General features: G+C 40.2%; 1 non-coding gene across 1 annotated transcript; it reads right to left on the reverse strand.

Annotated features, from left to right (window-relative positions):
- Positions 1-5169: 5169 nt before the first annotated feature.
- LOC148211859 (small nucleolar RNA R71) lies at positions 5170-5276 on the reverse strand. Its single transcript, XR_015790650.1, has one exon. It is a non-coding gene; the product is annotated as a small nucleolar RNA R71 (small nucleolar RNA).
- Between the last annotated feature and the right edge of the window lie 10005 nt (positions 5277-15281).

The following is a 15281-nucleotide window of genomic DNA, read 5'->3' on the forward strand; positions in this document are numbered from 1 at the left end:
GTCGCAACCTCGGGTTAAGGTCCTATGTCTAGGCTACTTAAGCGGAACCCTTATGTCTAAGGCGCTCCTCTCCTCGGTTTAATCACTCAACAATGCAAATAAGCAACCTTTTCAGTATTGACTTGTTAAGACTTACAGTGGCCTTCTCTAAATCCTAACTTTTTGGGAAAACATGTTGAGCAATGAATGGAAAGTAAAAACACTACTTCTTAGCAACCCTTTTTAGACATAAAAGGCTAACTATCCATAACCGGGCTAGAGACGGGAATTTAGAAAGACATATTGAAGAAAATACAGCAAGTAAAATGGTTGAATGTGGAATGCATGTGTGAAAAACAAAAGTTAACTAATGGAGAGTTTTTATCGGGATTGAGAGCTTCGCCCTTCTCTTTCAAGCAAGGGGGAGTGTCACGTGCTCTTTCCTCCAAAAACACAACTCTCTTAACTAAAAATAAAGTAAAGGCAAAGAGAGAATAAGCCAAGTGCTAGATTTTTATATATTTGAATAAGTAGAAAATAACTAAGTACAAATGGAAACAAAACAAGCTCAATAAAAGAATGTAAAGTGCTCGGGATTTAAAAACCAAAAGTAACTAATGAAAGCAACTCAAAAGTACTTAGAAAGCAACAAAGAAACACTAAAAATGATCAAGAGAAGGAAGCAAGGCTTGATGATTTTGGTGGAGAAGTTGCTGGAATTTATAGCTGTGCAGAATTGGTTAGGTAGGTCCTAAAACGATGGTGAATCACCCATTTCCAACTCTTTTGACTGACCAAATCGTGCTCAAACTGATAGTGGAACACTTCTTCTACACGTATGCATCGGTTGGAACCACCAAAACGCATTGGAAGACGCGTTTCATTAAGGGCAAAGTTGGAAGAAAACCAGTTTTTCTGCAGGCTTCCCAGGCGCCTGGCGCCTCCATGAAGGTTTTTCCGTCTTTTTGGTTCTTTTGATTAATTTGCACTCCCAAATGGTCCTAAAATGTCATAAATATCATATAAGCCATCCACAAACCATAGTATATGAATTTTTGCATGAATTGGAACTCAAACGATCGAGAAAAATCCGAAACAAAGCTGAAACATTGTAAAAACAGCATCAAAAACCTTCTTTTTACGCATGTAAACAAGCGTAATCAGGATCCAAATGTTCCCCCGGTAGTTCCTGGAGGGGTAGCACCCCCGGTCCCGCAGGCAGCACCTCAGGGAGTTCCTCAGGTGAATCCCCAGGTGGCGTTACTAGCCAAGGCATTACAAGTATTGCTGGATAATGCGAATAGAGTCGGTGGGGCTCAGGCGCAGTAGCCTCGCCGGGCACAGATTCAACAAGAGGAGGTCCAGTTCATCAGGGATTTCAAACGCTTCGGACCACCCGTTTTCAACGGGGTGAGTGAGAGGCCTACTGCGGCCGAGGAACGGGTCAGGGAGTTGGAAGCCCTTTATGTGTATTTGGGATGCTCCGACGAATTCAAGGTCCGGGGAGCAGTGTTTATGCTTTGGGGAGAAGCAGTAAACTGGTGGGAGTCGGTGGCGGCAGCGGAGGATCACGCCAACGCACCCGTCACATGGGCGAGGTTTAAGGACCTACTCTATGAGTACTATTTCCCCATGACTGTCAGGAACGAAAAACGGGCAGAGTTTCTCCGTCTCACTCAAGGGAGCCTAACTGTGGCCCAATATGAGAGGAAGTTCACTGAGCTGTCCCGTTTTGGAATGCAATATATTCCTACTGAAAATTAAAGATTGACAAGTTCATTGACGGTTTGCGTAGGGAGATCAAGGGGCTACTGGTTCTCAAGGAACCAACTACTTATGCAGCAGCAGTCAGGTGTGCGTTGGTTATGGACAAATGTCTCGAGGAACCTCAGTCTCAACAGGTGATGGGCTCCAGCTCGGGGGTCAAGAGGAAATTTGCATCGTTCTCCTCCAGTCAACCTTCGAGGGGACACCAGTAGCTTGTGCAAAGGCAGACTGTTTCTCCGGGATGCCCTTCTTGTAAGAGGAGCCATGCTGGCCTGTGTTGGGCGGGAAAGAGAATATGTTACAGGTGTCAGAAGGAAGGACATTTTACGAGGGAGTGTCCAATGACCGACTCGAATACCCAAGCTTTAGGCCAGAGGATCCCTGCGACGGCGGCAACTCAAGGTGGAACCCATAAGGCGCGCGTCTTCGCTCTTACCAGGCGGTGGTCACAGGTACCTTCTCTTTGCGAGTCTTGAGCTGTGTGTATATGCTTGTGCTTTATTGCATGCGTGTTACTTTTTCAGGGACTGTTTTAGTACTCAGTATGCCTACTTACGCTTTATTTGACTCGGGGTCTAGTCATTCTTTCATTGCTTCTACTTTTGTTCGGCATGCGGACCTAGAGCTAGAATCGTTAGGCTTTTTGCTGTCGGTATCCACTTCGTCAGGATCTGTGTTGGTCACTAGTAAAGTGGTGAAAGGAGGCCAGCTCTCTTTTGATAGTCAGACCGTGGAGGCGAAGTTAATCCAAATGGATATGCAGGATTTCGATGTGATACTAGGCATGGATTGGTTAACTGCCAACTGGGCTAACATTGATTGCTCGAAGAAGGAAGTTAGCTTTTGCTTGCCCTCCGGACAAAACTTTACCTTTAAAGGAGTCAAGGCCGGGGTCCCGAGGGTGGTGTCGGCATTGAAGGCCAGCCATCTTATCCAGCGTGGTGCCTGGGCCTATTTGGCTAGCATTGTGGATACAAGGAAGGTTATGCCGATCATTGAGGCGGTTCGTGTGGTCAATGAGATCTCTGACGTGTTCCCTGAGGACCTCCCCGGCTTGCTTCTGATTACGCTTGTTTACATGCGTAAAAAGAAGGTTTTAGATGCTGTTTTTACAATGTTTCAGCTTTGTTTCAGATTTTTCTCGGTCGTTTGAGTTCCAATTCATGCAAAATTCATATATTATGGTTTGTGGTTGGCTTATATTGTATTTATGACATTTTAGGACCATTTGGGAGTGAAAATTAATCAAAAGAAGCAAAAAGACGAAAAAAGCTTCATGGGAGGCGCCAGGCGCCTGCGTGCCTGCAGAAAAACAGTTTTTCTTCCAACTTTGCCCTTAATGAAACGCGTCTTCCAATGCGTTTTGGTGGTTCCAACCGATGCATACGTGTAGAAGAAGTGTTCCACTATCAGTTTGAGCACGATTTGGTCAGTCAAAAGAGTTGGAAATGGGTGATTCACCATCGTTTTATGACCTACCTAACCAATTCTGCACAGCTATAAATTCCAGCAACTTCTCCACCAAAATCATCAAGCCTTGCTTCCTTCTCTTGATCATTTTTAGTGTTTCTTTGTTGCTTTCTAAGTACTTTTGAGTTGCTTTCATTAGTTGCTTTTGGTTTTTAAATCCCGAGTACTTTACATTCTTTTATTGAGCTTTGTTTTGTTTCCATTTGTACTTAGTTATTTACTACTTATTCAAATATATAAAAATCTAGCACTTTGCTTATCTTCCCTTTGCCTTTACTTTATTTTTAGTTAAGAGAGTTGTGTTTTTGGAGGAAAGAGCACGTGACACTCTCCCTTGCTTGAAAGAGAAGGGCGAAGCTCTCAATCCCGATAAAAACTCTCCGTTAGTTAACTTTTGTTTTTCACACATGCATTCCACATTCAACCATTTTACTTGCTGTATTTTCTTCAATATGTCTTTCTAAATTCCCGTCTCTAGCCCGGTTATGGATAGTTAGCCTTTTATGTCTAAAAAGGGTTGCTAAGAGGTAGTGTTTTTCCTTTCCATTCATTGCTCAACATGTTTTCCCAAAAAGTTAGGATTTAGAGAAGGCCACTGTAAGTCTTAACAAGTCAATACTGAAAAAGTTGCTTATTTGCATTGTTGAGTGGTTAAACCGAGGAGAGGAGCGCCTTAGACATAAGGGTTCCGCTTAAGTAGCCTAGACATAGGACCTTAACCCGAGGTTGCGACTATTTCCATCCTAAAACTAAGATATATCTCATAATAGACATATTAGGGAATGTCTTAGGACTTTGAACTTGCTTAGACATAAGTAAAGTGAGAAGCGTAGTCGTTAGTTTCTAAAGTAAAATGCATATTATCCTTAGCATGTCCTTGATTCTTTGTTGGCTAACTTGAAGTAAATCGGGCTAGGTTTTATTATTATAAGTCCAAATCCCAAATCCAAAACCATTATTTGTGACCACTTCCCATTTTACAAGAATCACTCATTTCAACATTCACTATTCTTTAAAACTTCAGAGGAAATTATTTAGAAGTCCTTGAGGATCGATACTTGGATACTCCATCCATTTTATATTACTCTGACAGGTGTGCGCTTGCATCTATATAATTGTTACCACGCTTAGTGCGTGCGTTCAGCATAAACACCCAGTCAAGTTTTTGGCGCCGTTGCCGGGGACTTTAGTTTTAAAATTATTTTCAAATTCTTTTAGTTTTTATTTTTGTGAATGTTGCTGGGTGTAATTTCCATCCACCGTTTTTGTTCTATATTTTTGGTCGTTTATCTCACAAGGGTAAGTTAAAGTGCATGAGCACAAGATCTTTTCTTCTACCCCTTGACCCTGAGATTGAGCGGACCCTTCGAAAAACTCGAAAGGAGCAAAGACTTTGAAAACAACTAGAAAAGCAAAAAAGAGAGAGAACGTGAAATCAGTCCTGAAAGTGAGGTAGAGAGTACGAGCACATCAATGGCAGATATTCCACCTCGTGATCCGGTTGATCCACCTGCTGTTAACGGTAATATGAGGGATCATGCAAGAAATGATGAATTCAACCATATCCAGATGGCGGACAACAGAGACGTGGCAATGCGAGAATATGCCGCCACGGCTTTTCAGAACTTTGATTCATGGATAGTCAACCCTATTCCAGCCCACGCAAACTTTGAGCTTTAACCAATGATGTTCCAAATGTTGCAGACAATTGGACATTTTGGAGGGCAGGAACATGAGGATCCACATGATCATCTGAAATCATTCATTCAAATTGCAAATGCATTTCGATTACCTGGTATAACAGACGATGCTCTGAGACTAACACTTTTTACATTTTCTTTGAAGGACCAAGCTAGAGCATGGCTCAATGCATTTCCACCAGGATCCATCACCACATGGGGGTCGTTAGTGGAGAAGTTCTTAACAAAATTCTTCCCACCTACTCGCCACGCTGATATCAGAGAGGAGATCATCTCCTTTAGACAGTATGATCGTGAACCTGTTCACGAGGCGTGGGAGAGATTTAAAGAACTAATCAGGAAATGTCCGAACCATGGCTTGCCGGCATGCATCCAGATAGAACATTTCTTTAGAGGTTTAGATCATCCTACTAAGATGATGCTAAACAATGCTGCCAACGGAGCCTTTACAAAAAAGACATTCAACGAGATAGTTGACATCCTAAATGACTTAGCTTCACACAACAAACTATGGTGTTCGCAAAGATCTAGGGCAGCACCAAAGAAGCAAGATCCAGCTGGAGTTTTGGCTCTGGACATTGCGACCTCGATGCAAAAAGAGATGGTTACAATGCACCAGAGGCTAAAAGAGATGGCATTGGGAATAAAAAATCCATTAGCCACGCCGATACAACCTGTGCAGTCGGATTATTGCACTCCTGCCCCTGTTTGCCAAGTCAACGATCTCATTTGTTCATTTTGCAGTGAAAACCATATTTATGATAATTGTCCACATAACCCTGCTTCCGTTTTTTATGTAGGACATGGGAACAATAGGAACTTTAACCCATATTCGAACACCTACAACCCAGGTTGGAGGCACCACCCTAATTTCTCATGGGGAGGACAAGGAGGTTCGAGCGGTTTTAATCAAGGGCAGAACCAGCAGAACAAACAGTCATATGTTCCACCTACACAGCAATACATCCCACCACCGCAACAGCAGTACAATCAGAGAACACAGACTCCACCAGTTCAAAATAACAACTCAAATCTTGAGAATATGATGAAGGAGTACATGGCCCGAACCGACGCAGTGATACAATCCCAAGCGGCATCAATGAGGAATTTCGAGACCCAATTGGGACAGCTCGCCAATGAATTGAAGAATAGACCACAACGTTCTTTTCCAGGCCATACTGAATTACCAAAACGAGCAGGGAAAGAACAGTGCAAAGCTGTCACCCTTAGGAGTGGACTGGCATATGATGGACCAACAATGCCAACAACAGATGTACAGATTCCGTCCACTGAACCAATTGTAAAGATACCAGAAAATCCAACAACACCAGAAAAAGAAAATATTAGAAAAGGTAATGAGGACACCCCGAGTGTTCCTCCACAGGTACAGCCTTCTTTTACCCCTACTCCCCCGTTTCCACAAAGATTAGTTAAGAAAAATAATGATTCCCAGTTTAGAAAATTTTTAGATATTTTAAAACAACTACATATAAATATACCATTAGTAGATGCACTAGAACAGATGCCAAATTATGCTAAGTTTTTGAAAGATATAGTTTCTAGGAAGAAAAAAATAGGAGAGCATGAACTGGTAGCCATGACAAAATGTAGTAGTGAAGCAGTAGGCAGCCCGCTACCCATGAAATGTAATGATCCTGGCAGTTTTACCATTCCATGTTCCATAGGAGGAAAAAACTTAGGTAGGGCATTATGTGATCTAGGCGCTAGCATTAATCTTATGTCATTATCAGTTTTCAAATCTTTAGGCATAGGAGAAGCTAGACCTACTACGGTTACCCTCCAACTAGCAGATAGATCTATTATAAGACCTGAGGGAAAGATAGAAGATGTTTTAGTCCAGGTGGACAAATTCATTTTCCCTGCGGACTTTATCATTCTAGATTGCGAGGCAGACTTAGACGTTCCCATTATTTTGGGAAGACCATTTCTAGCCACTGGGGATACAGTTTTTAATGTAAGGAAGGGAGAAATTACAATGAGGGTAAATAATGAAGAAGTTAAATTTAACGTTCTAGACGCCATGAAATTACCAGGAGACTTTGAAGAGTGCTCTACTATAAATAGCTTGAATCCTATTATGTTTGATGAGTTTTATGACTTATTAGTTACAGAGATTGAAGAAGAGCTTGATAAGATAGCAGAAGGACCAGAAGATGTGGCTAATCCTATTGAAAAAATACAAAAAGAAGAATGCAAGTCGTTACTTCCGTCCATAGTGGAACCACCCACGTTGGAGCAGAAGCCATTGCCGTCGCATTTGAAATATGCGTACCTAGGGGATTGACTGGGCGTTTATGCTGAACGCACGCGCTAAGCGTGGTAACAATTATATAGATGCAAGCGCACACCTGTCAGAGTAATATAAAATGGATGGAGTATCCAAGTATCGATCCTCAAGGACTTCTAAACAATTTCCAAACTCTAAAGTTTTAAAGAATAGTGAATGTTGGAATGAGTGATTCTTGTAAAATGGGAAGTGGTCACAAATAATGGTTTGGATTTGGGATTTGGACTTAGAATGATAAAACCTAGCCCGAACTACTTCAAGTTAGCCATCAAAGAATCAAGGACATGCTAAGGACAATATGCATTTTACTTTAGAAACCAACGACTACGCTTCTCACTTGACTTATGTCTAAGCAAGTTCAAAGTCCTAAGACATTCCCTAATATGTCTATTATGAGAGATATCTTAGTTTTAGGATGGAAATAGTCGCAACCTCGGGTTAAGGTCCTATGTCTAGGCTACTTAAGCGGAACCCTTATGTCTAAGGCGCTCCTCTCCTCGGTTTAACCACTCAAGAATGCAAATAAGCAACCTTTTCAGTATTGACTTGTTAAGACTTACAGTGGCCTTCTCTAAATCCTAACTTTTTGGGAAAACATGTTGAGCAATGAATGGAAAGCAAAAACACTACTTCTTAGCAACCCTTTTTAGACATAAAAGGCTAACTATCCATAACCGGGCTAGAGACGGGAATTTAGAAAGACATATTGAAGAAAATACAGCAAGTAAAACGGTTGAATGTGGAATGCATGTGTGAAAAACAAAAGTTAACTAACGGAGAGTTTTTATCGGGATTGAGAGCTTCGCCCTTCTCTTTCAAGCAAGGGAGAGTGTCATGTGCTCTTTCCTCCAAAAACACAACTCTCTTAACTAAAAATAAAGTAAAGGCAAAGGGAAGATAAGCAAAGTGCTAGATTTTTATATATTTGAATAAGTAGAAAATAACTAAGTACAAATGGAAACAAAACAAAGCTCAATAAAAGAATGTAAAGTGCTCGGGATTTAAAAACCAAAAGCAACTAATGAAAGCAACTCAAAAGTACTTAGAAATCAACAAAGAAACACTAAAAATGATCAAGAGAAGGAAGCAAGGCTTGATGATTTTGGTGGAGAAGTTGCTGGAATTTATAGCTGTGCAAAATTGGTTAGGTAGGTCCTAAAACGATGGTGAATCACCCATTTCCAACTCTTTTGACTGACCAAGTCGTTCTCAAACTGATAGTGGAACACTTCTTCTACACGTATGCATCGGTTGGAACCACCAAAACGCATTGGAAGACGCGTTTCATTAAGGGCAAAATTGGAAGAAAAACTGTTTTTCTGCAGGCACGCAGGCGCCTGGCGCCTCCCATGAAGCTTTTTTCGTCTTTTTGCTTCTTTTGATTAATTTGCACTCCCAAATGGTCCTAAAATGTCATAAATACAATATAAGCCAACCACAAACCATAATATATGAATTTTGCATGAATTGGAACTCAAACGACCGAGAAAAATCCGAAACAAAGCTAAAACATTGTAAAAACAGCATCTAAAACCTTCTTTTTACGCATGTAAACAAGCGTAATCACACCCCCACACTTAACTTTTTGCTTGTCCTCAAGCAAAACTTAGCAACTTTAATCAGCTTTCTAACACATGGACAAGGAAAAGCAAAAGCAACCGAGATGTTCAATCATAAATTGTCTCAAGGAAAAGATGTCAGAGCCTACCATTCTATTGCCTTTGTAAACTTAGTCACTATAAACCAATTTTGAAATGATAAAAACTTTTTCTTTCAAAATCTTTTTTCTCTTTCAAAAACAGAAAACGTTTTCAAATACCCCTAAGGAATCTGCACACTCCCTCCTTACACTAAGACTTTTACATCTGACAGACCGGCTACTAGCCTCTGAGGTTTCCACACACTAACATCGGTTTCAACCACAGCTACTCGTAGAAAGACTTTGAACTAACAGCTAGGTCATAAAACGACGACAATGAGAAACACGAAGTCACTTATCACCATCTTTACTGCTATTTTCAAAGTCAACACCCAACCTAAAACTAAATGGGTGTCTACAGTAGGACTCGGGAATCATAAATACATTTTCTTTAACTCTCATTGTTTTTACCGCTCTTTTCTTTCTAACACAAGTCTTTTCCCCACTCTTATTTTCTCTCAACAAGACTCTTTTTACTCTTTTGCAATTTTTTTTTTGTTTGTTGTGTTTTTTTTTTCTTTTCAACACTTTCTTTTTTTAATAGCATTTGTTTTTCCAACTGACTCTTTTTCAAAAGAAAATAGCATGATTTTTCAAATATAAATAACACCTTATCTTTCTGAAACAACGACTGACACAACGACTGTCCCCCCCAAACTTAAGAGAGACAGTGTCCTCACTGGGAAAAGACTTTTGCATCAGATGAAAAAAAGCTTAACAGTAAAAAGGACAAGGACTTCCTATATAGGGGCAAAGAAAAAGCTTAAAGTCTGTAAAGATCAAAAAGACATAAAAGAAAATGAGTTTATCACATAAACAAAGGAAATAGCTCAAAGCTTAGTCAGACATAGAACAGAAAACTCAACAATCTCTTATAATCATCATCGACATGAAATCACATGCACAGCACAGATGCTTCAAAATAGGCATGTGAAAAGCTAAACTAAGGTTAAGTGAAGGCATACTTTAAGTGATCAGAAGATAAACGATACTAATTTATTCATGCTTCAACTGAGCTCGAAACATAATCAATACAAAAAAAACATGCGTAGTAATGCTAGAATATGCAACTACGTCATTAACCAAAAGAATAAAACACAAAAAATAGCAAAGAAGGAACCTCCCCTTCATGAAGTCGGAAGTTGTGGATTAGGATCAGTGTCAGTGCTGGGAGATGGATGACCAAGGATAGCAGCTAGCGCTGGAGGCTATGAAGGTAAAACCGCAAAATCCAATGAAGCCCTTAAGTTGTAGATATGTTGCACGACTTCTCGAACCTGAGAGTTTTCGAAATGCTGGAAAAACAGGGCAGGCGCCAGGCGCCTGCGTGATTTATTTTCGCAAAGGGCAGGCGCCAGGCGCCTGCGTAATTCTCTTTTTTTTTTTTTTTTTTTTTCTTTCAACGTTTTTTTTTTTTCTTTCTTTTTTGTTTCTTTTTTTTTTCAACGTTTTCAAAAACATTCTCTTAATAAGAAAAACTTTATAATGAAACAAAGAGAAAATACAAGATACAAAGACTTCCTTCCTTTACTTTTGTTCTTTCAAAAACGGATAAGAAGGAAAAAACATTTTTCCCAAAAATTTATTGACCTGAAAGTTGAATAGAGGTTTTTCCTCTATCCACTGGTTCTCCAAAATACGGCTTAAGTCTCTGCCCATTTACTTTAAAAACATTTCCCTTAGAGTCAACTAGATCCACTGCCCCATATGGGTAGACTTTAAAAATTTGAAAGGGACCAGACCATCTAGACTTAAGTTTTCCAGGGAAAAGTTTCAACCTAGAGTTGAATAACAGAACCAGATCACCTTCTTGAAGATTGTTCGGCCGAAGACGCCTATCATGCCACTGTTTAGTTTTTTCCTTCAACAACTTAGCATTCTCATAAGAAAAGTGCCTGTGTTCTTCTAATTCCAACAATTGTAACTCCCTCGCTTCACCTGCAGCCAACAAATCAAAATTTAATTTCTTAGTAGCCCAAAATGCTTTATATTCTAGCTCAAGAGGCAAATGACATGCTTTTCCAAAAACTAGCCTATAGGGGGACATGCCGAGGGGAGTCTTAAATGCTGTCCTATATGCCCAAAGTGAATCATCAAGCTTCAAAGACCAATCCCTACGGTTAAGATTTACAGTTTTTTCTAAAATGTTTTTTATCTCCCTATTAGATATTTCGGCTAACCCATTCGACTGAGGATGATATGCTGTCGCAACCCTATGACGCACATTGTATTTAGTCAGCAACTTTTGCATAGACCTATTCACAAAATGAGCCCCCCCATCGCTTATCAGACAACGCGGGGTTCCATAACGCGTAAAAATGTGCTTTTGCAGAAAACGAATGACAACTTTGGAATCATTGGTAGCAGTTGCAATGGCTTCTATCCATTTCGAAACATAATCTACTGCTAACAATATATAAAGCTTACCATTAGAAGATGGAAATGGACCCATAAAATCTATACTCCACACATCAAATATTTCAATCTCCAGGATCGGGGTTTGAGGCATTTCGTGGCGTTTAGATATATTACCTGTCCGTTGGCATTTGTCACAAACCTGGGCAAACTTATGTGCATCTTTGAACAGAGTGGGCCAAAAGAACCCACTTTGCAAAACTTTGGCTGCGGTTTTGTGTCCTGCAAAATGTCCTCCATATGGAGACATATGACAAGCGTCTAATATCGCCTCGTGCTCTTCTTCTGCGACACACCTGCGTAAGATATTGTCAGGTCCTAGCTTATATAAAAAAGGCTCATCCCAACGATAACATCGAACTTCATTTAGAAATTTCTTTACCTGTTGCTTGTTGAACTCATAAGGAACTATTCGACTTACCAAATAATTTGCTATATCGGCATACCACGGAACTGAATCAACTCGCAAGAGTTGCTCGTCAATAAACTGTTCACGTATAACAGTTCCATCGTCACAGAGCGGGGATTCCAATCTAGACAGGTGATCAGCAACTTGGTTTTCAGTACCTTTCCTGTCCCTAACTTCAATATCAAACTCTTGAACTAACAAAATCCACCGTATCAAACGTGGTTTAGCATCTTTTTTAGCAAATAAATATTTTAAAGCAGAATGGTCAGTAAAAACAATGACTTTTGTGCCTATCAAGTAAGACCTAAACTTATCAAAAGCGAACACAACTGCTAACAGTTCCTTTTCAGTAGTAGTGTAATTTAGTTGTGCACCGGTCAGAGTCTTACTAGCATAATACACAGGATGCAAGATCTTGTTTTTACGTTGTCCTAACATAGCTCATATTGCATAATCACTGGCATCACACATGAGCTCAAAAGGTAAATCCCAATTAGGTTCGATAATTATTGGAGCTGAACTTAGAGCAACTTTCAACATTTCAAATGATTTTAAACAGTCATCATCAAAAACAAATGGTCTATCATGTTCTAACAATTGACACAAGGGTTTAGAAATTTTAGCAAAGTCTTTTATAAAGCGGCGGTAAAATCCCCCATGCCCTAAAAAACTTCTAATCCCTTTGACATTTGTAGGAGGAGGTAGCTTTGAAATGATGTCTATCTTAGCGTGATCTACCTCTATTCCTTGCTTGGAAATTTTGTGACCCAAAACAATACCCTCTTGTACCATGAAATGACACTTCTCCCAATTTAGGACTAGGTTTGTTTGTTCACATCTTTCCAATACTCTCTCCAAATTAACTAAACAAGCGTCGAAAGAATTTTCAAAAACAGAAAAGTCATCCATAAAAACTTCTAGAATATTTTCTACCATGTCAGAGAAGATGGCCATCATACACCTCTGAAAAGTCGCGGGTGCATTACATAGTCCAAAGGGCATTCGCCTAAAAGCGAACGTACCATACGGACACGTAAATGTTGTCTTCTCTTGGTCTTCTGGAGCAATAGTAATTTGATTATAACCCGAATATCCATCTAAAAAACAATAGAAATCCTTACCTGCCAGACGGTCGAGCATCTGGTCAATAAATGGGAGAGGAAAATGGTCTTTCTTCGTTACCTTGTTGAGTTTGCGATAGTCAATGCAAACTCTCCACCCACTCACAGTTCGGGTTGAGATGAGCTCATTCTCCTCGTTGGCCACCACGGTTATACCCCCTTTCTTTGGTACACACTGTACTGGGCTTACCCAGCTGCCGTCGGATATTGGGTATATAACACCGGCATCAAGCCATTTAAGAATTTCTTTCCTTACAACCTCTTTCATCTTCGGGTTCAACCGCCTTTGACTCTCAATAGAGTTCTTAGCATCTTCTTCCAATAGAATTTTGTGCATGCAAAAGGCCGGGCTTATCCCTCGGATATCTGCTATCGTCCATCCAATGGCCTTTTTGTGCTTCTCCAAAATCTGCAATAAAGAATATTCATTAGTAGGTGATAAATTGGAAGCTATAATAACTGGTAAAGTGTCGTTATCCCCTAGATACGCATATTTCAAATGCGACGGCAATGGCCTCTGCTCCAACGTGGGTGGTTCCACTATGGACGGAAGTAACGACTTGCATTCTTCTTTTTGTATTTTTTCAATAAGATTAGCCATATCTTCTAGTCCTTCTGCTATCTTATCAAGCTCTTCTTCAATCTCTGTAACTAATAAGTCATAAAACTCATCAAACATAATAGGATTCAAGCTATTTATAGCAGAGCACTCTTCAAAGTCTCCTGGTAATTTCATGGCGTCTAGAACGTTAAATTTAACTTCTTCATTATTTACCCTCATTGTAATTTCTCCCTTCCTCACATTAAAAACTGTATCCCCAGTGGCTAGAAATGGTCTTCCCAAAATAATGGGAACGTCTAAGTCTGCCTCGCAATCTAGAATGATAAAGTCCGCAGGGAAAATGAATTTGTCCACCTAGACTAAAACATCTTCTATCTTTCCCTCAGGTCTTATGATAGATCTATCTGCTAGTTGGAGGGTAACCGTAGTAGGTCTAGCTTCTCCTATGCCTAAAGATTTGAAAACTGATAATGGCATAAGATTAATGCTAGCGCCTAGATCACATAATGCCCTACCTAAGTTTTTTCCTCCTATGGAACATGTAATGGTAAAACTGCCAGGATCATTACATTTCATGGGTAGCGGGCTGCCTACAGCTTCACTACTGCATTTTGTCATGGCTACCAGTTCATGCTCTCCTATTTTTTTCTTCCTAGAAACTATATCTTTCAAAAACTTAGCATAATTTGGCATCTGTTCTAGAGCATCTACTAATGGTATATTTATATGCAATTGTTTTAAAATATCTAAAAATTTTCTAAACTGGGAATCGTTATTTTTCTTAACTAATCTTTGTGGAAACGGGTAGGGGTAAAACAAGGTTGTACCTATGGAGGAACACTCGGGATGTCCTCATTACCTTTTCTAATATTTTCTTTTTCTAGTGTTGTTGGATTTTCTGGTATCTTTACAATTGGTTCAGTGGACGGAATCTGTACATCTGTTGTTGGCATTGTTGGTCCATCATATGCCAGTCCACTCCTGAGGGTGACAGCTTTGCACTGTTCTTTCCCTTCTCGTTTTGGTAATTCATTATGGCCTGGAAAAGAACCTTGTGGTCTATTCTTCAATTCATTGGCGAGCTGTCCCAATTGGGTCTCGAAATTCCTCATTGATGCCGCTTGGGATTGTATCACTGCGTCGGTTCGGGCCATGTACTCCTTCATCATATTCTCAAGATTTGAGTTGTTATTTTGAACTGGTGGAGTCTGTGTTCTCTGATTGTACTGCTGTTGCGGTGGTGGGATGTATTGCTGTGTAGGTGGAACATAGGGCTGCTTGTTCTGCTGGCTCTGCCCTTGATTAAAACCGCTCGAACCTCCTTGTCCTCCCCATGAGAAATTAGGGTGGTGCCTCAAACCTGGGTTGTAGGTGTTCGAATATGGGTTAAAGTTCCTATTGTTCCCATGTCCTACATAAAAAACAGAAGCAGGGTTATGTGGACAATTATCATAAATATGGTTTTCACTGCAAAATGAACACATGAGATCGTTGACTTGGCAAACAGGGGCAGGAGTGCAATAATCCGACTGCACAGGTTGTATCGGCGTGGCTAATGGATTTTTTATTCCCAATGCCATCTCTTTCAGCCTCTGGTTCATTGTAACCATCTCTTTTTGCATCGAGGTCGCAATGTCCAGAGCCAAAACTCCAGCTGGATCTTGCTTCTTTGGTGCTGCCCTAGATCTTTGTGAACACCATAGTTCGTTGTGTGAAGCTAAGTCATTTAGGATGTCAACTATCTCGTTGAATGTCTTCTTTGTAAAGGCTCCGTTGGCAGCATTATTTAGCATCATCTTAGTAGGATGATCTAAATCTCTAAAGAAATGTTCTATCTGGATGCATGCCGGC

This window comes from Momordica charantia (assembly GCF_013281855.1).
Source record: "Momordica charantia cultivar OHB3-1 chromosome 4 unlocalized genomic scaffold, Mcharantia_2.0 BLBB01000004.1, whole genome shotgun sequence".
Taxonomy (NCBI): domain Eukaryota; kingdom Viridiplantae; phylum Streptophyta; class Magnoliopsida; order Cucurbitales; family Cucurbitaceae; genus Momordica; species Momordica charantia.